Source organism: Tyto alba, unplaced genomic scaffold (genome assembly GCF_018691265.1).
Source record: "Tyto alba isolate M040663 unplaced genomic scaffold, T.alba_DEE_v4.0 Super-Scaffold_38, whole genome shotgun sequence".
Lineage (NCBI taxonomy): Eukaryota > Metazoa > Chordata > Aves > Strigiformes > Tytonidae > Tyto > Tyto alba.
The window spans coordinates 22,193,608-22,218,138 of record NW_024881313.1 but is presented as its reverse complement, the minus strand read 5'-3'; positions in this window follow the sequence as shown (position 1 = coordinate 22,218,138).

Sequence of the window (24,531 nt, the reverse complement as noted above, 5' to 3'; positions counted from 1 at the left end):
AAGTAACTTGTTTTGTTTCATAGTGATTACCTTTATTTATAACTGTTAGCAGCTTATGACTTGAGGACTAACTTTCTATTACACATTGCTTTAGATTAAGGAGAAAGCTTGCAAATCAAACCCATCCTTACTTGAAAGTAACTTACTGATAGGCAAGACTCCTGGGTATAGATATATATCTGCAATCAATCAAACCTGCTGGCTTAACAGCACTTTGCTCTTTACAGGTCAAGTAACATAAATAGAAAGGACAGTTTCTGTAGAACTTCAAGAGGCAGGTTATGTTATCTGCTCTCTTACAGCCAGCCATTGTCCTACCACTGTCATATGAATTGTCTCCTATTGAGGATGATGGGACTTGTTAAACAGGAGGGTGTCAGAGAGAGCAAGAGAGAGACATAGAAAGGATTTCTGTTTTCTCATAATTCAAATCCCATAAGTGTTGAGTGCAAATTTCCCATTTCTTACATGAAGCGAGATGGGGTATGAGCCACAATGAGTACTTCCTCACAGTGGTCCTTGCATTTCCCATGTGAATAAGGCACTTTCACAGGAACTGTAATCTGAGCAGTTAAAATACACCTGGACAATAAGCAAGGTTTCATGTGGTGGCTCACTGATGAAGATTTTGATATCCGCATGTGCTCATCACGGCCATAACTGAGAATTACTGATAGAGAAAAGTCTCCCAGGAGACAATATCCAGGCTGATACCAGATTCCCACCTATATAGTCTTCCTTGGCATCTCTAGAAAAATACAGCATGTGCTTGCTTTGCTTGTTTTTCCTGTTTGACCAGGCATGCTCAGACCTAGGCCGTTGTGGTGTCAGAAGCAGAAATGAAGCCAAGAGCTGTAAAGTCTGTGTCAGGCTGCAGGACCTCAGCAGGACACTTCCTTGGACAAGGATAGCTCCCTGGAGCACACACCATCGCACCTTGGGCCTTGGAAGGAGAAAGCTGCTGGTTCTCCTACCAAAGTGATGGAAAGAGCTTTGCCTTTTCCCTCCTACAGAGAAAGACCTTCAAAAAGCAGTGATGCCAACATGAACGAAACACCCAGAAGCACCCCTCCCTTACAACAAGCCCCTTAGTTGGAGGCATCAGTCTGTTAAATCTTCAAAATCTTCACAAGTGCCTTGCAAGTTGCCCTTTGGGAACAATATCCCACTTTCTACCTGAGTTGTTACCACAGTGGACACCAGCTTCCCCCCTCCAGGCTCAGTGGCACAGCACACTCACATACTCTGGGTCCTGGGACAAAGCTCCTGCCCGAAGACACTCCAAATGTCTCTGAATACACCACCTTGCTCAGCAGCAGAGGTTACAAGCAAGAAAGTAGGAATGACTCTTACTTTGGGGACACTGGGCTGTCCCCAGAGCTTTATTAACATCACCAAAATCTGCCATTGGCATTTTTTCCTTAAGAGCAAAATTTAGCACTGGCAAAATGCAACAGAGGTTAACCTCAGTGGTACAAACCTTGCAGCAACCTGACAGAAGGCAAGTGCAGACCATATGCAAACCTGTTACAACAGGTATAAGCTCCAAAATGTAGCAACTTGCTACAACAAGTAACAAGTTTCCCTAGATATTTGTATTTACTAGTGTTTAAATGTCTTTCACTGGTCATGCAGTTGTGAAACCTTTGCAAGAGTGGGGATATCAGGGGCTGTCCCCAGGTCCACAGAGAGAGGCATGGGGCATCTTGGGCTGAACACAAAAGGAGCATGCAGGAGAATCATATGTCCTCCACACAATGGCTATATTTTTTGGTTTCCAGCATATATATCTGAAAAGTCTCATCTCTTCAGTAGTATCTTGATAATAAATAATGTATGCTGCTCTTGTTTTGTATGATATTGTTGTCTTGAGCTTCCATTGTGCATTGTGTTATATGCATGTGTGCACACACAGAGGTTTACTACACTTTTTAGTTGTCCACTGGCTAACCGGTGTTGGAGCTGCCATTGCTTGAAGGTCTGTCTCGTTTCGACGCACTGCGCACTAGTGCACTACTCTGCACCCTGCTTCTGCTCTCTTTCTTGATTTTCAAAGCTCTCCATGTCTACTGCTGCCTACAGTGACAAATTATTTGTCCTTGTGAAAAACAAAAACAAACAAACAAACAAACAACAACAAAAAAAAAAAAAAAAAAAAAAAAAAAAAAAAAAAACATTATTTTGTTGATCAATAGGAGCAAAGTTGTGACCAGAAAAGGCTGAACCTTCAGACACCTGGACCAGGTCACACTCACTGCCTCTTCCTAACACAGGAGTATGATTCTTGTGGCTGAGCAGGAAGGCAGATCTCTTTGAAAAGCTTTTGAGTACTATGAAACGTCACTATGGTAGATGTAGAAGCTGGCTATGATCCACAAGTTCTCTTCTGAGATGTGTGCATCTGGTTTGTAATATTTCCAAAATTAAGCATTTACTGTAGTCAAGTCAGTTATATAGGTTGTGAAGCCATTCAGAACTTTGTCTTTGCCGCGTGTCTCCAGAGTGGGTCCTGGACACTTCTGGAGCTCTAGACCGTAGTTTCTGAAGCCATAACCTCTCTGCAACACAGTCACGATTTCTCACAGGACAAAGAGTTTGCTCTTGGAAAGCCCTCCTGCCTGCAGCCCAGCACAGTGGGAACAAAGGGGCAAAGAACAGGATGGAGGATTAGTTTAAGCAAAGATAGTTTGAAGGCTTTACTGGAATTAAGAGTTGTAAGGGTGAGTCATAACCCTCAACATTTTGTGTAAAGACTGGTTGGTTTAGATGTGCTTCTGGTAAGTCTCTCTTTGTGCCCTTCTAGTCAGCGTTAGGGGTAGATCTGTAGAAAGTATCCTGCCATAGGCCTGACTCATCTGGGAAAGAAAAGTGCTGTGGCTGATGGGTCCTCAGCCTGGCATCAAACTGGTTGCAGTTTCCCACCTCCAGCTGGCCCCCGTGCCTGCAGTGCCACTCCGGGGTGTACAGACATGCATCTGTTCTGCGGGAAAGGACATCCAGCACCCTGACACTCTCCTCAAAGCCCTCCCACTCTGGAGAAGGGGCTTGAATATATATTCAGCAGCAAAAAGTGAGAAAAAGTTATGGGAAAATACCGTTCATGTCTGACAATCTTCTTTTTTCTTCCTTGTTTCAAAGAGCAAGCAGGCATTTACCATCTTTATTTTCTAAAAAGGGAAATGTCTGTTCCTACAGTGCCACCTTCAGTTCTTTCTTGCTTCTCTCAATTTTACCTAATCTGTTCTATTTTCAGAACTATTTCTGTTAGTGAAGGCCCGAACAAAAGCATTTCTGTGCATTTCTCTTTGATAGTAACTTGTATTGCTAAAACACAATGCTCTTCAGATCCAGCAGGTAATACTTGAACATTTCTCAACAGTGTTAATCATCTCTCTTGCATCTGAACACATTCTGGACTGACAAAGCAATCAGTTGTTTGCTGAGAAGGTAATGGGTAAGTAGTAGGAGTAGGGAGGGGTATATTGAGCTGTTATATTGCTAAGAAGGTGGGGTTTTTCCCAAACAAACCTGGTAGGTACAATGTATGCTGTATATAAGATATGTATATCAGTGTCTATTGTGATAATAAGAATGAACATAAGCTTAAAAAATACACAATCTTCTGTCAGAGGATCAAACAATGGAGTTATCAGACAATGATGACAAACACAAAATTAAGTTGGTTACAGTGGCAAGGTCATGAGCAGCTTGACAGTTCACTGAATGAGCTTATTCTCTGTACTAATAAATTTTATACCCAAATAATTCAGTGCAACTATAGTAATTATTTTGTTAACAAATGCGTAAATTGAATCTACAAGAATATGAAACACATTGTTATTCATTTCTATAATCAGAGATATTTTTTATAGGGGGATATAGCTAATTGATAGCTATTTTGAGGTCAAAGAAGTACCACATTAACTTTTCCAAGTAATAAAACTGGTGTCACACTTTTCTCCACATCACTTGCTGCCAAGAGTATCTGCAGTATCTTCTCTAGAAGACAGTTTTTTGAAGTTCATTAAGTACCACAGACACATTCACATCAGTGCCTGTGCTGTGCTCAAGGGTCTTGTCCCCAGGCATTGAAGGTGATGGTGCGTGGTCACTGGTACAACCACTGACAACATCAAAGACCATGGCTGACAGTGACCATGTGGCCTTCAAAAGGCCACAACATATGGGAAGCAGAAGTTTCTGCCTAGCATGTAAATCTCATGGCAGCACCTCACTGGGAGGTTTTGTACCTGGTGCTGACCATTGTTGGAGCTTGTGTCTTCCCTGGAGTGATGAGAGGAGCTGCCTCTTCAACACCCTAAGCCCTCAGAGGCAGTGCAAATGCCCTCACACAGCCCTGTGCTGACATGGGGGGCTGAGGCCAGGGCTGTCAGATGCCCCCACCCAAACACCAAGGGCAAGGGTGGAAAGGATCTGTTGCTCACCCATCTGTGAGGAAAGGATGTGGCAGTGGTTACTTGCTCCATGTGAGTCAACTGAATAAGCACTGACCTCGGCCAGGCTCTCACCTGCCTTGCTTTGAAGGAAGGGTGGTGTGGGGTGCCTTTTCTTGATTTGCTGCCCAATGCCCAAATGCTGCTTTGTGGGGGCAAAGCTATTTCCAAATGCTTTGTGAAGGGCCACATCTAGAGTGATTTCTCTTGAGGCTGCCCATCTCTCATTCAGTCTTTGCTTCAGACTGCAGTTGCAGAAGTTTCCAAGGAGGTTGGGAAGGAAGAGGGCTGCATCCCCATGCCTTGGGCAGTCGTAAGGCCCGGGGTGAGAGAAACCAAGGGGATGGTGGTTTGGGAGGTGGCTGTGAGGAACTGTCTTTGGTCTATGTTTTGTGGGGGTTGAGGATGTAAATTTATACAGAGTGTAAAAATAGTTTTTGACTCTTGCCAGAAACACGGGTGGGATTCAGCCTGAGATTGAGGTATCTAAATTTAAGCACCTAATTGCAAAACTTTTTTTGTGAGTTGGACATCTCAATCACTACTGCAGTCAGTAGAGATCCAAGCCTTTATTGAGCTGACAAAGCATTGGTGTCCGGTGCCATTAAAATGCTCTGGTATTTTCTGGCTGGCCTCCAGCTGGCTGGTCCTCCAGAGGACATAAGGTCTCCTGTAGATCCTGTGTCACATCTGCAAGCCCCTTATGGATGCCTAGCATAGATTCAGATATCTCAGAGTTACCAGCTATCATTATTAGTAAGAAGGCAACTGAATGGACCCTCTCAGTGTCTTCCTCACTTGTGGCCAGACTGTCTCCAGACCCCACCTCCCTTGAGAACACCTCCTCATCAGATTTCTGTGCTGGATCTTCACCATCTATAATGGGATCTTAGAAATCTCATCTACACATATATTAGATGACTAATTCCAGTGTTCCGGGCTGAGTCCTGCCCAAAGTGTTTATCACTTGGCAACGCACGTTCTCTCTCATGACTCAATTCCATGAGGAAGCTGTAAAAATCCAGTTGCAGCACATACATGAAAAGACTGTCACCTTTGCTGTCTCCTAAGGGATCTGTGCTGCCAAGTGTGGGTGCTGGGGACCTCTGCTACAGCTAAGGTTCAGGGAGAGACTGAGCCTGAGATGAGCACAGCAAGAGGGAAAGGCACCAGTCCTGGCCCCAAGGAACACAGTGGAGGCTCAGCCAGTGGGGCTTTGCTGTCTTCAACTTAGGCAAGCTCTGAGGAAGCAGTGGGATCAGCTGGGAATACAAAGATTCAGGCAAGTGAAAGAAAGGTTCTTTCCTTGCTTTTTCTCCTGGCAATCATGAACGGAGGCAAGCAGGGCCACTTAGGTAGAGCTATATGGTAGGTCACATAGAAAGCATTTCTCTTGCTGAGAGTGCCGAAAGCACTGTAGGATATGAGATCCCAAAGACACTCCGTGCTGCTTTGTGTGGACACATCTGGAGGATTTGGGAAGGATGGTAAGGGCCTGAAATGTGCATGTGAACTCCAGTGTAGCATGCTTTCCTGGATTGGTCCCTGGGAGTAATCTGATAACAGTACACACACGGCCAGTGAGACCAGGATTTCAAACTTCATACAGGTGGGTTTTTTCTAGCTAATAAATTAATGTCTTAGTTGCCTCCTGCCTTGATGCTAGCATAGCTATGTGCATGTACAAAATGAATGTGACACACTGCAATTTCTATTTACTAGCATTTTATGCCTACAATACCCAGCATAAGTGGTTGAAAAAGGTTTCTGGCGCTGCTAGTTCAGACCTTGATGCAACAGCATCAAAACCAGCTTCTTCTAAAGGACTGAAACACTGAAGGATTTCTTTTAATTTGAAACATTTAGAAACTGAGCCTAGAAGTGGAAGCACTTCCCCCAGATGCAGCACATATTGCCAGAAGAGCTGCCAAGGCTCAGTCGTTTCCTCCCAGCAGCCAGAGCCAAGGCACCAGGTGAGAGAGCCGACAGGCACATCCGTAATCCCTGGATTTCAATCCTCATCACGGTTTCCAAAGTGCACTGTTTTATCCCATTGTGCTGAAAGGAAATGACTTCATGCAGATTCTACTAATGACCACATGAAAAAGTTATGATTTTTTGCCTGACAGTAAAACAAGACTCTCCCGCAGTATACTGCTACCAATATGTTCCACACACAGGGTGGGGCTCCTAAAAACTGCATCTATCTTGAGCTTCCAGAGGAGTGACCTTTCTCTTTGTTTGTGTCTCTATATCATAAAGTAGAACAGACTTTTTGTTTGTTTCTATCTCCAAAGTATGACATCAAAATATCCACATATTTGCTATGAAAGTGAAGTTGTGTTCTAATATTTTTATCTAAAACATGAGATTAACAAAGTGTAATTCATAGATGGCATCTGGTGCAAACTATTTTAAGACCATATTTAGAAGAGGGCCTGAAGTGTCTGTATCTACTGCTTTAAGGCTCTCTCATTGATAAAAGGTTTCTTTGCATTTCTTCTGCCAAGTACATTCTGAACTCTGCAGTACAAAACCCCTGCCTGCTAAATGACATGGTATTTGAGCTTCAGATTAATATCCTCCCTATTGTTTTTCTGACAAGATGCTAATGAACCAATCAGAGCAGCTTTGCCCAGGAGGAAACTCATAAAATATGAACTGGAGAGCCAGTCCATAAAGAGAAATTGCTCAGATTGTTTATCTAGTCCATCACAGTATTAATGAAGATTTCATCCAGGACAAATGACTGCTCCTATTTGCTGCTGGAGACATTCATCCACCTTCAACTCAGCCCTCTTCCATCTTGGAACTGTGACTCTTTCTCTTAGTAATACCTTACAGGTTTGCACATTTTCTGTGATTTTAACATCTTCTGAGATTATATATTTCAATACCATCTCATGTTGACTAGGCTAGAAGGGAAAATCTACCTAAAGTACTTTGGAAAAAATGAAGTGCCCTATCTGTGGGTTCAAAAAGATATCAGACTCATGCAGTAGACACGATCTGCCAGCTGCAGCACACGTGCTGCACAGATGGCCCGGACACACGCCATGAACCTCGTACGTGCCTGTTCCCCTGCTCCACACACACGCTGCCAACAGGCAGCCCCGGCCCATGCACATGTAGGTGTAGATACAGCTACAGGGCTAGGACACCTCGCACATGGCAGCTGCCTGCAAGGGCATCTGCCACCACTCAGAGATCTTCCATTCATGTTGGAAGCCTTCGGGAAAGGCTCTGAGTCAGTGAGGAGGTTACAGGCCTGCTGCTACTGGGAAAAATTCTGTGGCTTCTGGCACAACCCTACAGCAGTTCAGACCTGCTGTTTAAAAAGGTCCTTTCTGACCTCAAACTATTCTGAACAGAGTAACAGAGCTATTATTATATAGTGCCTGACTGACAACTTCGATGAAGTGATCTGCTCACAGTTCATTTTTGGATGTACAGTTCCAGTCTCCATTACAATATTTGCTATCAAAAAAAGGAATCTCTGTTATTAGTTCCAAACAACAAAACTGATGACCTAAAGCAGGGCGATTGCTTGGGATTATTTTTTATTTTGATAAGGGGGGAGTTATAACATGGTGGGAGAAGAGAAGACAAATGTTATTTTCTTAATTCCTTAGTAAAAAGCAAAATTAGTAAAGCGAACACAGGCAAAACCATTTAAGCATAAAACAGCAAAGCATCCTAGAAGAACAAGAACCAGAGCTTGTATAAGAGACATTACACACCTCATTATGGAATTCAAAATATTTGACATGGCAAAGCCTGTTGAGATCTGTAAATAAAGTATGAATGCTGATGCTTCAGGGCAAAAAACAAGAACAAGCAGATACCAGAAGATACAAAGGTGAGTTTAAGCTCCTCCACCTAGTCTTTAAAACACTCTAAATGTTCCCAAGTTTCTCAGTGACATGCTGTTCATTCAGCGTAGCAAAATGCTGGGCAAGTGACAAGTACAGGGCAAAACAGATTGCTCAAACTGTAGCAAACACACCACAGTAAAACAATCACCTTGGTATGCTAAGTGCCACAGTGTAACATAAAGTTATCTGGCTGGTGCTTAAATGAGTGCAAGAGGAATTTATTAGCATTTTTATGCAGAATAAATACGTTCTTGCCTATAATTTAGCAGCAAGGTGATATTGGTAAATAAAGATCTAATGGATGAAAGTGTCTCATCACTAAATCTCGTTTGTGCAAGGCTGCTAAGTCACTCTGTGCAGTCCTTACTCCTGTGAGCAGGTCTGCTCACTTTGGTGGGATAGCAAAGGTCTGTGTCCCTTCAGCTTTTATACAAATTCAAAGCCCACAGAACACAACTACCTCAGTGAGGAGAGACAGGAGCAAGCTCAAGAATAGCACACTTAGACCCTTGCTACAGCCTGATGTTGTCATTCCCAAAGACATCACAAACAGTTCCTAATGTCTCAAAATGTAATTGAAGACGGATTTCAACAGAGATTAGCTGAAAGCTCAGTTCAAGGACACTTATTGAAGATGAAGACCTCAACAAAAGTCCTTGGCTTGCAAAATTTGAACCTGCTGCAACATAACATGAGCAACTACTTTAAAGTTCTGACAAAGAACAAACTTAGTGATGAAACATCTACTACTGGTTATAAAAATAGGCCATACCTTTACTTGCAATAGATTTTTTGGTTTTCATTTTTAAAATGTACAAGTTTGTCCAGCAGAACATATCTTAACATTCTATTTTTATACAAATCACAGCATCAGACAACAGACCACTAATGGTAAAACAGCACAGCATAAGATACCACAGAGATTTACCTTATTACTGCAATTTTACATTACATATACTTAGCTAACACATTTGAACTATTAGCAAGCTAATATTTCTCTATTTATCATTCCTTTGCAAGAGGTTTCCAATGACACTAATATAAAAATTAATTACACTCACTCAACTCTCTAGATTAAGGAAAATCATCTAGCCAAAATAAAACTTAAAAACTCTTACATTATATTGACCATACAGCACAGACTTACTTAAATTTGTCTGTATTCTGTGCAATAGCAACTAGAGGAATGTTCCCTGCAAAACCCATCATATTTATATAAAGAGAAATATAGAGAGATATATGTACTGAGCAGCAGAATAAAATGAACATACGTTTTTGCTGCAGGAGGTCTGTGAGAGAAACACTTGAATGTCTTTGCTAACTTGGATTTGGTAGCCCAGCTCATCCCTCTTGACAGAGGTCAAATGGCTCAGGACTCTAACCCTGATCGGAGAAGGAAATTGGTACATTCTGGAAAGATTGCACTGTCCTCCATCTCTCTCTCTCCCTCCAAGGTAAGAGAAACGTCAAAAAAAAGTCTTATCCCATGATGAGGTCAGAAGACACTTACTGAGGAGAGGTTTCCCCAAAAAGCCACTTTCTCGAGTCTCAGCAGCAATTGCATGTAAAAGGCTTGACGACCATTTGAGTATGTAAACTGAGCTGTGAATGTAGAAGGAGGAACTATCTCTGTATTCCCTCCTATAACAGCACCTACAGTTAAACTGGCCACAGGACTCTGCATACAGTATTTCTCCTGGGACAGAGCCTCAGACATATCAGTTCCACAAATTTTAACAACATTAGAAATCAGCCACATATCCAGTATTTGATACAAGAGCCAATAGATGTAAATGTAAAACCAAATTTGGCTGTCCCTCTGTCTCTGTGCATAGGGATATCTTGGGTATCAGGTCCTTGTTTTGTTGTCTTTGGCCATTGATGAAGACAAGGATCCATGGAAAGAGCCTCCCTATGAGCGGGAAAGTTACTCCTTTGATCTCCCACTATCTTTTCAATAACTTCTGCTGATGCCCTTGGTATGGATGTCAGACTTAGTCCATAGTTTTTCAGATTATTCCTCGATCCCTTTTTTAAAGACTGATGTCCCATTTGCAGCCTTTCATTTTTTTGTCATTAAGTGCTTTAAGCAGTAACTCAAATAGGACAGTTGTGGTTCCATACTTTCGCACCAGAATACACCTAAAACTCCTACATGATTTTGTTCTGGTCTTGCGAACTGGTTAAGTTCAGTTTACTGGTTTATTCCAATCAGTTTCTTACACTCATCTCCTGCAAAGAATGACTCCAGTGGGAGCCTCACTGACCTCTCCTGTAACCAGCACTAATAGAAACATACCATTTAGCTCCACTGCAAGGTCCTGCCTTCACAGAGTGCCTTTTCTACACTTTCATCATGTATTGGCCAGGTTGACTTTCTGGTCAGCTTCCTCCTTTGATGTTTTTGAAAAAGGTTTTATAGCAGCTTTTACACCTTTACTAGGTTGCCCCTCTAAATCCTCACTGGCCTACTTTATTGCCATATGACACTCAAATTGTTACAGTTCATGATCTTTTCTATTTTCCTTGTTCAGATAAGACTTCCACTTTATAAAATATGTCTTTGATGTCATTTAGTAGTTTCCACTGTCTTGATGTTTGACCATGACAACATTCTGTTTTCCTTTCAGTCCTTTAAAAGATCTTCTCTGGTAGGTGGTATACATTTACTTCGCGCTTCTAAAACAGTGTTCTGAAGCAGTCTCCATGCTGCCAGTACACATTTCCCTGGTTTATTTAATCTTCTGGTTTCCTATATACTATCTCACTGATTTATTGCAGTTCTACTTTCCAAAATTCCCAGAAGTCAGCTGCACATATCATCTCAGTTATTTGTTGTTTAAGAATAGAAAAGCTTCACTAATTTGAAACACCATCTTCTCATGGGAATGACCCCAGCAACATGGGCTCTTATAAGAGGATCCTACTGAAGTCAATGGGCTAGCATGAGAAAGGGCTTTGAGGAGCAGAACCCTGTAAACCTTTACCCTAATCAAAAAATGAGATTTTTTTCATAATGCTCTTTTGTGCCCTCATTGTCTGCCTACCTTCTGCTTAATTTGGGGTATTTACACACTGGAATAATCATTTGCATCTAAATGGAATAAATTAGACAGAGCCTTGTTATCCAACCTTATGGAATATTCATTCTTCAAAAAATTGTAATTTAAAAGTTGTTATATAAAATACAGGCATTTGTAATTAAGAATTAAATTTAACCTCCTTCTAAAGAGTAAATCTGTTTTCTGTATACTTACGAAAGTTGTGTCTACTACATGCATCTTGAATTGCTTCTCTCAAATAGCTGTTTAAAGAGCTGCATTAATTATCATCTCCTCAGGATTCAAAAACTTGCTGTGGGCTGGAAGAGAAGAAAGGTTTAATCAGGCCACTTTCACTCCTGTGACTCTCTTCCTAACCTGTATGAAGGCAGCTGCCATCTGAGCTGTTGCACAAATAGAGGGTAGCAACATCCTACAGAAGAATACGAATCGTAGAGGTGTTTGGTTTTGCCTGTTGGGGTTCTGACTATAAGACCCATGCCTGTGAAAAGTAAAGTACAATTCTTATCTCCTGAGTCCAGAGGGAGTGAGAAGCTGAGGCTATATCAGTACTCCAATGCCCGGGTGTCCCAGGTGACTGTAGTGGGAACGGGCTGAGATGTGGCTCAGGTCCCCTGTGGTCCATGGGCTCCACTGCCTTCCCGTGGAAATCCAGACCTTGCAGAGGGACAGCGCACACTTGGATCTCCGTTCAGCGGGATGCTGGGATGTGCTGGGGCATATAGGTAGACCCAGGTGCTGCAAGACACTCTCAGGTACTGCGTTTTTGACCTAACCCGAGCCCCAAATCAAAGGTAGGTTGGGGTTGCTCTGCTTCGTGTCATGCTGCTGCAGCACAGCCCGGGAACATCACCCACCCAGTGCACAGCAAAAGGAGCCCAACCCTTTGGTCCACCACCCTGCCCCCAGGTACGGGGTACATGTCCCTGCAGGGAGAGCAGAGGCCACACCAGCAGCTTGAGGACACCCAGGGAACCTTTGTGTTGAAACTGGTCCTGAGTGAGAAGACACACTGGATTCATGGCTCCTCCAGGTCCATACATCCTGCATATACGATCCCCTGTGCAAACTTCTGGTTTCCTTCTTACTTTGCGGTAACTATGAAATAATTTGTCCAAAAGCAGTGAAAGCAGAAATAGATAAGTCAGAAGAACTGAAAAGTGACTTGCCTTTATAAGCCTTAATCGACCTTTCCTCCATGCAGCTAATGGCTCCCATGGGCTTTATGATCTGTTGCTGGTTGTGAGGTTTTTGTGACCTGTTCTTTATGTCCTTATGCACCTTATGGTCCAACTTCTACAGTTTCAACAGAAGCGGTCAAATCCTGTATGCTGGCTCCTGCCTTCCTTTGGAAAACAAAATCTGAAGTAGCAGCTAATGCCCCACTGACCATGTGCAGCAGCCAGCAAATTCCACCTCTTATTTAAAAATTAGCACATCCAAACCAGAACTACTACAAAAGCAAGGATGTAGGTCCAACTGTATAGAATAAGTCTGCTTTTTTTTTCCCAGATGCATAAAGGTGGCTCACATTAACCATGTGCATGACTACCACCAGCTATAATGTGATTGATTTTCAGGTGTCCGAGTCAGGATCCCAAGTGTCCCCATGACTCTGGGCTTCAGTTTGCAATGACACCTGCAATTCAAAAAGGAAGTGGTTTTAGCTGCTCACACAAGGCAGCATCAAAAGCATGCCAAAGTGGATTACACAAAATGTCACTGCAATCCTGCACCTCCCTCAGGTCCCTCTCAAGTAGGTTTTGTTTGTTTCTTTTGAAATTTATCTCAGACTTCTGCAGAGATAAGAATGGAAGACAATATTACCAGGAGCTGGTGACTTTGTTCAGTTTAAGATCTAAGTAGATAGGAAAATTAAACTTTATGATTTAAGTGTCAGCTCAACCTTTAATGCTAAGTCCCTAATGCAGCGCTAAAATTACTTTACTGGGTAAGGAAAAAAAACACTATCACAGAACTGAAGAGGTTTGATTTCTCCTGATGTACAAGTGACAGAAGTTTAATCCTGGATGTATTTCAAACAAGAATGAAGAGCACAAATTGCCCAACAAAGCTCTTAAAATAAGGCTGAGTAAGAAATCTAACAACCACAATAGATGACTTGTTTTAACATGTTTATCCTGAAAATTTCTGCAGTGATTTTATTCCCCCACTAACAGGGGCTCCATTAGGGATGCCATAAGAAGATATTTTTTAGTTTTAATCACTTTTCCATGGTCATGCTGCAGGTAGACTGCCAGGTGGTTTTAAGATTAAGCTGCTTTTGAACTTCAAATCTATGTGACTACAGGAATGACAAACACTACATATTACAACACTGTGGCCCTACCTTTTCCAGAAGCAAATCAATTGCACAACAGGTCACATGTTCAAAGATCTGTAAATATTAAGTCTCAGTAAGCAAATCACACAATTCAAGATTCAATGAAAAAGAATCACTTTGTGCTCAAAACTTAAAGGCATATCCCAATGAGTTCAAATATAATATCTCTGTTTAGAAATTACAACCAAGTTTTGCCTTCCATGGACAGCCTGTGCTTCACTAGCTCTGACAGGAGTTTTGAATACAAAATGTTAGTAATTATATCAGAAAAGCCAACAGAGAAAAAGGAAATTATAAAAACCAGTCTCTATACAATGTATTTCTTCACTATCTAAGATAACAAAAGTACTCCTTTAACACCTCATCTGATTATTGGATCATGATGTTGTGTAGAGTTTGTCTATGAAAATAAATATTCAGTATTTTTGTTTCTTTACAGTTTGGCATTTTCTGGAATTTTTGCAGCACTTCTGCAGAATGAGGAAGTTTATTCCAAATACATATTTGCGATTATATTATTTTGAAACTTCACACATTTATCCTACGCTCATCTTTCCTTTCTTGTCTAGCTTACTCCCCACTAAGTGAATGAGAGAAGACAAAAATACCCACAGTTTTATTCTAAAGACATCTTCACAAAGGAGATCTTACATATGTTTCCTCAACTAGCTGAGTACAGCTTTTTCTGATGATGAAAGATCCTTAATTGACTTCATTCAGATCATCCCAGGTGGGTGATTAAAAGATTGATTAGGGATTTGTCCCCTGCCTGTCAAGTCTGACTGCAGCTCAGATTAATAGTGTATCTCTCCCTGAGCTTGAAATGATAATGCACTGCTTGATTGACTGAAGAGTCTCTGGGTCAAATCAAATAGGACAAACCAATGCTACAAAACATCTCTGGCATACAGTATTAGCTACTTTTCAATGCACAATATATTTATCTTCCACTGCCCTATAGCTTTCCATGACCACTGAATCAGAGAAAGAATATCTCTTCAAAAGTGGGGAAATGTAAAGGGGAAAAAGAAAATAATCCACAAAAAGATGAGTTTATTCAACACTTTATTACCCTCCAAGAACCAGTTTTCCCCTGGAAAGATTTTTCTCTAAACACTCACTGGATTTCTGCTGTCCTCATGCAAGTTTGACATCTTTAGCTAGCAGTTTCTGTCAGGACCACATGCAAGTTCATAACCTTGCATGCCCTTGTATTCATCTAAACCTTCCTGGGAATAAAACATTTGAAACTGATGTTGTCCCTTTATTGCCTAGAATCCAAAACAGAATATTGCAACAGCAGGGAAGGTGGGAGGTTGGCAGAATTAATCTAAACATAATATATCAAAGATCTTCTCCCAGGCGGAAATTCCCACCTGTCTGATACATACCCTCTGGGGTGAGACAATACAATACCTGCTCCCTAGATGAAATACTAGTAAATGCTGGGAAAAGACCTCTACTAAGTGAAGGCAGTCAAAAAATGCAATAAAAGTACTCCTCAACAGGAGACATCTCTTGAGTGAGATTGTGATTTCAGTTGGTGAAAAAAGTCAGTGTCAGCAGGGATTGCTGCAAAGAGTTGCAGCAGTCTTTATGACTGGTACCATGAGCTTCAGTGTTAAAGATCACTGCATAGAGATTTCCAGGTTCCAATGAAACAAAGTCCCCAAAAGTTGAAAGATGGATCAAGCTGAGCGTGTTTGTTCGGAAGAGAAAATTTATAAACACCATCACAGTGAATTCAGTGAATTATAGCCAAATCAAATCCGAGGGCACTTGGTTTGTTGGTGGCCAACAGGTGAAGCAGAGCTGAACTGAAACAGTGCTTGCATCAAGTTAGAGGTGTGGGGGAATAGACAGTGCAGTGGCTGGTGCTCAAGAATAGCTTAAGAATAACGAGCATCAGAGAAGATCCAGTGCTGAATCTCAGACTCCAAATAGTGCTCTTTTTTCCCTACAGACAGCAGGCCTGGCTGACTGATCTGTAGAAAGCCACAGCTCATTTTTTCAGAAATCCCTGTTACAATCTGAGCTCTCTTGATCCCCTGGGCAGCTGAACTAACCTCTCTTGTGCTTGCATCACTGCTCATCTGCAGCTCTGTCGAGCTGAGTCCTTTCACATAGGAATTTCTGAAATACAGCCAGCCATCACTGACCTTTCTATTAAAAACAACATTAAACTTGATTCTCAGGCTCAGTACTGCTTGAGAAAAAAATGCAAACTGCACATTTCTCAGGGAAGTGTCCATGAATAAAAACATGTATTTTAACATTTGTCATTTGAGGATCCAGCTTCTGGAGCAGAAAGGTGTTCAAAACACAGTCTTAATGCCTAAATACTCAGGTGGTAATTATTGTACAATTTTTCAAGTATTGTCTTATTACTGAAACATGAAATAAGCCAAAATAAATGACCGCTCTAATAAGTAACATGACAGCCTACCACAGGACATCTAGTTGGACGTACCAAGTCACCCTCTCAGAGTGGTAGGCAGTAGAAAGCAGCTGCCAATAGAGGGAAAAAGACAAACAGCATCCAGCACTCCTGGATGAGAAAGGCCACTCCAACACTGGCCCCATCATATCCCATCCCACCTCATCCCGTCCTGCCCTATCCCATTCCACAGAGCACAGCACACCAGGGCAGGCATTCTCAGGGATTACCAGAAAGTAGGCAGGCTGCCAAGTTAAGTCATTCTAGAGAACAAATAATTATTAAGAACAATAAGAGATTTATTTTCCATTATTCATTTGCTACCTAACACTTTGCTCTGCTTTCTACATTAGTCATTCTCGGCAAACAGATTGGCAGAGCACAACTCCACTGCTTGGAGAGGCAACGAAAGACAGGACGTTAACTGGGGGTGGGGTTTTTATCACTGTAACCAGATCCTGATAATACTTCATTGTGCATTCAGCACTATGCACAGTGGTGCTTGCAGTATCAGGAGTTGTGTTGAAAAAAATCTCATCTTCTTGAGCCTGCCTGTGTTACAACCTACATTTTTAATACAATCTGCAATGAGCTAAAGACACCACAGGAGCCTGGGAAGCCTCAAATATTACAGAACTTGAGGAAACACAATGAAGCTGCTTTATTTGCAAGGAGGGTAAACTGATTAAGAGAGAGTAACTGAAAGCAGCCCTGCAGAGAAGAACTTGGTGGTAGTAGTGGATGGAAAACACTATGAGCCAGCAATGCACACTCGCAGCCCAGAAAGCCAACTGTATCCTGGGCTGCATCAAGAGAAGTGTGGCCAGCAGGTCGAGGTGGGGGGGGGTTGTCCCCTTCTACTCTGCTCTGGTGACACCTCACCAGGAGTACTGCATCCAGCTCTGGGGCCTCCAGCGTAAGAAGGACACAGACCTGCTCACACAGGTCCAGAGGAGGCCACGAAGATGATCAGGGGGCTGGAGCACCTCCCCTGTGAGGACAGGCTGAGAGAGTTGGGGTTGTTCAGCGTGGAGAAGAGAAGGTTCTGGGGAGACCTTATAGTGGCCTGCCAGTACTTAAAGGGGGCTACAGGAAAGATGGGGAGGGACTCTTTATCCAGGAGTGTAATGATAGGACAAAGAGTAATGGTTTTAAACTGAAAGAGGGTAGATTTAGATTAGATGTAAGGATGAAGTTCTTCACTGTGAGGGTGCTGAGGCACTGGCACAGGGTGCCCAGAGAAGCTGTGGCTGCCCCCTCCCTGGAAGGGTTCAAGGCCAGGTTGGATGGGGCTTGGAGCAACCTGGTCTAGGGGAAGGTGTCCCTGCCCATGGCAGGGGGGTTGGAACTAGGTGATCTTTAAGATCCCTTCCAACCCAAACCATTCTATGATTAATTTTGACAAACATTGCTGTATTTTTGCTTTTAATGCTAACTTCTTTGTTTCAAGCAAGCTGCCATTAAATGTTGCACAAGTAGTTCACACATTATAACTGCTGATCAGCTGAAAGCCTTAAGAATATTAGATTTAGAATGGTCCTCCTAACACAAATTGCCCTAACGCCCTGTTACTCTTAAGTTCACAAAAGTCCAGGTAAAACACCTCTTTTTCAACATGATGCCATGGCTTTATCTCTGTGTTCTAATTAAAGCATACTTAGTGTCCACTATGTTCTGCTAGTGCTTTTGTAAAGGCAGGTATGAAAAGTAAAATGATTAATGACTAATGATTGACATTTTTCTCTTTCTTCCCAATTAACAAAGATTCCAATCATTTGTTCAATCTTGCCTAATGGTAGCAAGCTCTAAGACCATTAAGTAACACAGATGAAACAGGGAGTCACAGTGTGCTATAACTTATTAAAGAGCATTTTACATTACCCTAAAAGATCATAACTTCTAAGTTATTCCATTAAAAAATTAACTCAAATAGTAATTTTTTTACTCTGTGGATTTTATATACTATGTTTAATGATTTATTAAGTTTAAGAATGTCCAGAAATAAAGCCTTTGTGGTATCTGAGTGATCCTAGGAGCAGGATTCTTAAGCATGATGATAATACAATGATAAGCAGCTAATAAGGCTGGCAATGTAACAATTTACCTTCTTTTTCAGATAGAATGTTTTGTGGAAAAAAAAATGTTTCCTCTTATATCTTCCTTAATTTGAGTTCTCTGTTTACTGATTTATTTTGATTCTTGCTGTTCTTGTTGTATGTTTTTAAGGGGGAAGTGACTGGCTGACTTTCAGAGACTAACCTTAGTTTTCTTCACATTAATTCATTATGCAGCACTTCCATGTGTCTGTGGTGGCCTTTTGTTTAAACAGCTTAGTTAGAGAGACCTTTAAAGTTAATATGAATTTATTTGTATGGGTTTAGTAGTGTCTTAAATTATAATACCACTACATTTAAAATGACATTTTATGAAGAATTTCTTTCTATTTCTATTTTGTTTCTCTTTTATCCAACATTTCCTCCAGGCTGAGAGAGACCTTCAAGCTAAAGGTTAATGCTGACATTTATAGTTCAAAATTTTTGTTTATATTTGCACATAACCACATAAAAACAAATGAATCCCATTTCCATGTACACTTGGTAGCAACAATAATTTTCACTAGCACTTTGTACATAGAAGACAAATGTTTTATTGCTATTACTCAAAAAATGGTGATGATAATGAGTTGAGCAACCTTTTGAGCAGAGGCAGGCTGCAGAGCTCTCACTGCATTAAGCAAACTTTGAAAATGTAATTGGGTTATCAAAAACTACATTAAATTGTCATGCACATTATTTTCCTCTCACAGTATTTATGATTATTAAAATACTTCACATGGATGCAATCTTTTATGATACACTTTTTAAATTCCTTCATATACTTCTCAACTTTAAACCCTAAATCATAACCTTTGCAGTTAACAATGCCACAAATGTTGAAATACACTTGGCCACATTGAAGAGAACAGCCCCAAACCATTTTCCATCAAATTAAGATTCGTACAAAACATGCTTTGTGTATTTTCTGTTTCCTGTTCAAAATTCAGTAAATACAACAACCTATTTCTTTATTTTAAATTATATGTTACCTTAACACTTATTTCTGTAATCAGACCTTTATTAAGACGCTTGTGTACACATTAGAATAAGAGGCTTTACTATCAGATTAGTATTTCCTCCTCATTCAATCTGCAGATATGCACAGGCTTCAATTCAGAGTCCTCTAAATTGAACAGACATGTCAAAAACTCACTTATTTGATCAGAATTAGCCTCCCTTGATATGTAAACACAATAAAGAAAATAAAGAAATTACTATTTTTTTATGGTTAGCTTAGGTCCAACTGTTTTTTTGGTGGTAAATATGATTAATTAGACCACTCCTGGCAACATTAAGAAAAAACTTGCTAAGAAGCAGGTTTAATTCACAAAGTAGTTACTACTACACTTTCATTGCCCAGTGTCCGGTTGCTGAATGCAGTTGATCTGCTCAGTCCAACACATGGCTTCGGTCAGTCATGGGTTTCCCAGCAGTGACATCAACCACAGAGTCAGCGGTGAGCAGCAAAAGGAGAGAAGAGGCTGTGTCATTTCCCCTGGTTTTGCTGCTACTCTTCTTTCTTTTCTCTCATTCACCTCAGTTACAGTGCTCAGATTGACTGTCTGCTGTGACAAGGGGCAGCCAGGAAGGGGAATACCACCCCCAGCTACAGCTCTCAACAGCTCCACACTTTCCACAGCCACCACCAGGTCAATGTATGACCGGATTCGGATGACTACACTGGGCACTGGACCTGGAGAATCCTGTTTCTCGTTCCCACTGCCTGTCCTGTACCCACCGTGGTTGTGCTTCTGCAGCCATTCCAGGCACCACACATGCAGTGTTTGCAGCCCTCAGCTTTTTGCCAGCCCCAATACAAGCCACCTCCCCAAGCTGGGCATCTGGGTTGTCACAGGGCAGGTCCCAAAGGGCCCTGACAGCTCATCCATCCCCAGGTTTTGCTTCCAGGTCACCGTTTGCCCCATGGATCCCGGGAGCCTCACTGCCCCGAGCAGCATCCAGCTATGGTACAGCCGGGAGCTGCCACACAGGGAGCGTCACCTCCAGCGCAGCAGACGGAGCCGCTCTCCAAGCGGCCTCACCATGGGCACGGGCAGTCTGGCCAGCAATGGGATGGGCCATGCTGGGCTGGGATGCAGCATGAAAGGCAAACCTGGACACAGAAAAGAAAATAGCAAAGAAGAGGAGAAAAAGCCTTCACAGAAATGAGCACTGCTTGTAACAGAGTACTGTACACAGAAGATTTGTCTGGATGCAGGTTTGTCTATATCTTTTCCTACCGTTTGTGTTTCAGCCTACATTACCCTTCTGTTCAATCTATTGTACCACCACTCCTGCTGTCCCACCACTGCCATGGTACCGCTGCCACCACGGTACCACTTTACCTTCAGGAATGTTTCCTTCCCTTCTTTCTCTTCTCTGCCAACTCTTGTATGAGACTTCCTTTACACTGACTATTTTCTCCGTCATTAATTCTTCACATAATTCCGCATTAAGCTTTAGTTGCATGAAGAGAGATCTTGACGCAAGTTATTTTTTATAACTGTATGGAAAGTATCCTCAGACTGCCCCTCACAAAGATGGATCTCACCACATTGATGTAGTCTATGTTGGCAATCCTGAGCTATTCTCTTTTGTCAGACAGACATTGGCATTTTCCATTGGAAACCACACTAGGACTATTAGATCACTACTACACTAGTAAATATAAGAGGTCAAGGCTTATCCCCTGACTTTGAGATAAAGGGACATGGCCCAGCTTGCATCTCTGCAGGTAAAATTACTCACGCTTCCAGGAAAGGAGAGTGGTCCTGCTTTTCAGGAATAGCTGACAGCAGAGGCTGAGCTCTGGACTGGATCCAAGAATTTTGGGGGAAAGTGCTAGTGTGCACAGGCCAAAACTGTACCAGGAACCAAACTAACAGTCTGGATATTAGCCTGGGTTTAGATTCTGTTATTAATTAGATTACTAGTGTAGCTGTAGGATGAAAGACCTACAGAATCTATCCAATTTTATCCTGTTTTGTTATCTTGACCAAAGATTAAAATAATTATTTTTCAGTCATTCTTATAAGATGTTTTACACAACACAACCATATCATCTTGTGAATTCTCAGCTATCACACTGAAAACAACCAGCCATGTACCAGCGCTTTCCAGACCAAGCCCTACAGGCAGCATCTCAGGCTTGCTAAAAAGGGATGGAGAAGGCCATGAAGGTTTAAATGGAGTGGCAGCAAGAGTGTACAGGGCAGTGCACACGGGGATGAGGGGAACCCATGAGGAAAGTAGAGTAGTTAAATAGGTTATACAGGCACAATGGTGGGCTGCTATCTAGAAGCAATGAATAGATGGACAGAAAAGCAGATAGCTAGACAACAATACTGCTCTGCTGTTCATCTGAGTTAGTGGAAGATAGGCATGGCTGTGCTGCACCAGTTCACTTCTACTGAATGCAAAATGCCATGATCTTTGTTTTAGAGAAGAGTTTCTAAGATCCAAAGGAAAAAAAAAAAAAAAAAAGAATCAGATTTATCATATGCATGGATCCCCAGCTATACTTGATGCCAGTATCTTGCTTCTGTTCAGCAAATGGTCCCAACTAAACACTTGCAATCTGCATGGAGTAGGAGCCAGCACGGCCTTCTGCAGATGCATATACACCCTGATCTCCAGCCACCATTTAACTGCCTCCACTTGGTCGCTTGCTCTGGATTTCTCTAGGTGACAGGGTTTCACGCTTTATGTAACAGCCATTTTACTCTCTTTCTCTGAGGAATTTTTATTTTCAGTGCAGCCTGCTATTTAATTCTCTAACAACTACCCATCAAATACTCAAATATATCTTCCTTCAGTGAAATACAGGAACTTCTTCTGCATATGCAGGAAGAATCAGCCACGGAAGGGCAGCTTAAAATATGTACAGCCACTGTCTGAAGTTTTCAAAGTCACACAAGAATGACTTTGAACCCCAAAAACGTGTAGTGTGTACATGGTACAAAGTCTCAACTGCACTGGGAGAGTGGGCATGGGCATGCTCAAGTTTAAAGGAAGACATCATGTAAAATGTGAAGCTGACACTACATTAGGGAAGAATTACAGCTGCTGGGTGTCATTTCTCCATTCAGAGAGTCGAAGTTTTTAAAAATGCCTTTTGTAAGACAGAAGTATGACAAACTAAATGAGTCTGTCTTCCATCACTGACTGTTTTGCCCTTTCCTGTGCTAGTTAGTCTCCCATTACTTAGAGATTACAAGTCTTTGGGAGAAGAGTCATCTGAAGAGTAAACAAGACTCCCACTATAACAGTTTATTTCTATAGTGATATGCAGAGCCACCTAGTAACAACCAATCTGTCCAAGCAATAGCAGTATTAGGTTTATTAATTACCCTACTTCCCTAGCAGCCTTAAATCATTTTGGAATCCTCATCTAGCCTGTTCAGGATGACCACCATGCTTATTTTTTACATAAAGGAGTTGCAGCATTTAACACATGTAATTTCATTAAATATTCTTTACCTTCCTTTAAAAAAAAAATGTAGGTTTTTTTCTCAACACTTTCCTTAAAAAAATGGGGGTTTCTCCAGAATTTTTAAATGGGAGCATAAGAGAAGCTTTCAGCAGAGAAGCCAAAGGCCCTAACCCCAATTTTTGAAGCAAGGACAGCACAAAGGAGACTGAAGCCCCAAGACACCTTATGGATGCACAATTCAAGTTCATGCTGCAAACTTACAAGCCTTGCTGGAAACCCCACAGACTCTTGCTGAACCTGAGGCAACGGTTAGCTGGGTAAAATGCGTTTCACTGCTGAACTCTTTGTACTCCATAGGGTATGAAACATTCAGGTAAATCACTCCTTACTAGTCATGCAGGATAATTTTTGATTCATGACAAAGCAGCAGACATGAGAATTTTTAAGATGAAACTTTAGAAAAATGTCAGATCTATCAAAAGGAAAGATCATATAAGCCTTGTATTTCATTTTGTTTATGGCTCTATTAAGTTAAAGAAATGTAGTGTTATTTCTGAACCTGTAATTACTATCAGCAACATACTTTGACCTATGATAAGCCCCTGAGTGTTTGTGCATGCATATATATGTATGTGTGTGTGTGTGCATGCATGGATACATTTGTAGTATTAGCCTGGATAAATGTCTTGTGATACATATTACTTACAGGGTTTGTTTTCAAAAGGGTGGATGCCACAACATCAGCTACAAAGCGTATCTTACAAGCAGCAAGCCAGTACTTTGACTAAACTATTAATTTCATTTTTCTGATCTTCTCAGAACACAGAAAAATCATCTGGCTTACTTCATTCATCTGCAGCAACATATTTTGCATTTGTGCAAGCTCTCTGAGGCATAGACTGGCTTTGTTATCTGTGTATACAGTGCTTAACACAATCTTTGTCAGGAGCTCCTATGTGTTATTACTGTATATGGTATGTATAGGCATGTAAACCACCAATTTATTTGAGGTCATCATTAGGCATACATCTACACTTCCCCGTAGGTCTTGATGAATTCTGACCATGGCTAAACTGAAATTATGGAAAACTGTTCCCATGTAGCCATCCGCCATTCAGATCAGGCTTACACCTACTCTGGTAGGTCCAAAATCCCTGAGGAGTTTGCATTTGTCTTCTCAAAGAGAAAGATACACTTGCAAAATAAAATATATTCAGGAAGACCGGTGATTTGAATAATTTTTTCTCAGAAATATTAACCCTCTGAGAACTCGATGAATCCTGCAGTTTCTGTTTTATGAAAAGGAAAAAAAAACTTTCACTGAAATCAAACTAGCATATGCAGTTTTGATTTTCAGGTTGAAGCCCAACAACTTTTACAGTTCAAGGAAACTCCAGTGTGTGTTAATGAGAGCAGATGTAGAAATTAAGATTTCCATAACTAGGTGGTTTTGGAGAGGGGAAGTTAAAAATCAGAGGGGCCCCCCACAATCCAAGTAATGCAGCAGGAAGATTGGGGGGTTACTCTGTCCCGTCAGGAGATCTACAAAGAACTGCAGAAATTGCACTGTTTGATTCCTGAAAGCTTCAACACACCCTGTGCATCTATAAAGTGATATATTCCTGTGCAATAAGGAACAGAAAGAAGGAAGTCTTTTAAATGAATGGGATTAAGAGTATGCTAGGAAGAAATTGGACTTTCCAAGTCTCGACAATGACTGTATTACACACGACCAAAGAGTGAAGCATGAAGAATTCAAGCACCGTGTCACCATTTTGTCACCGATGCTTTCCCTTTTAACAAGGGGAATTTCTCAGTTCCTCCTCCAGAC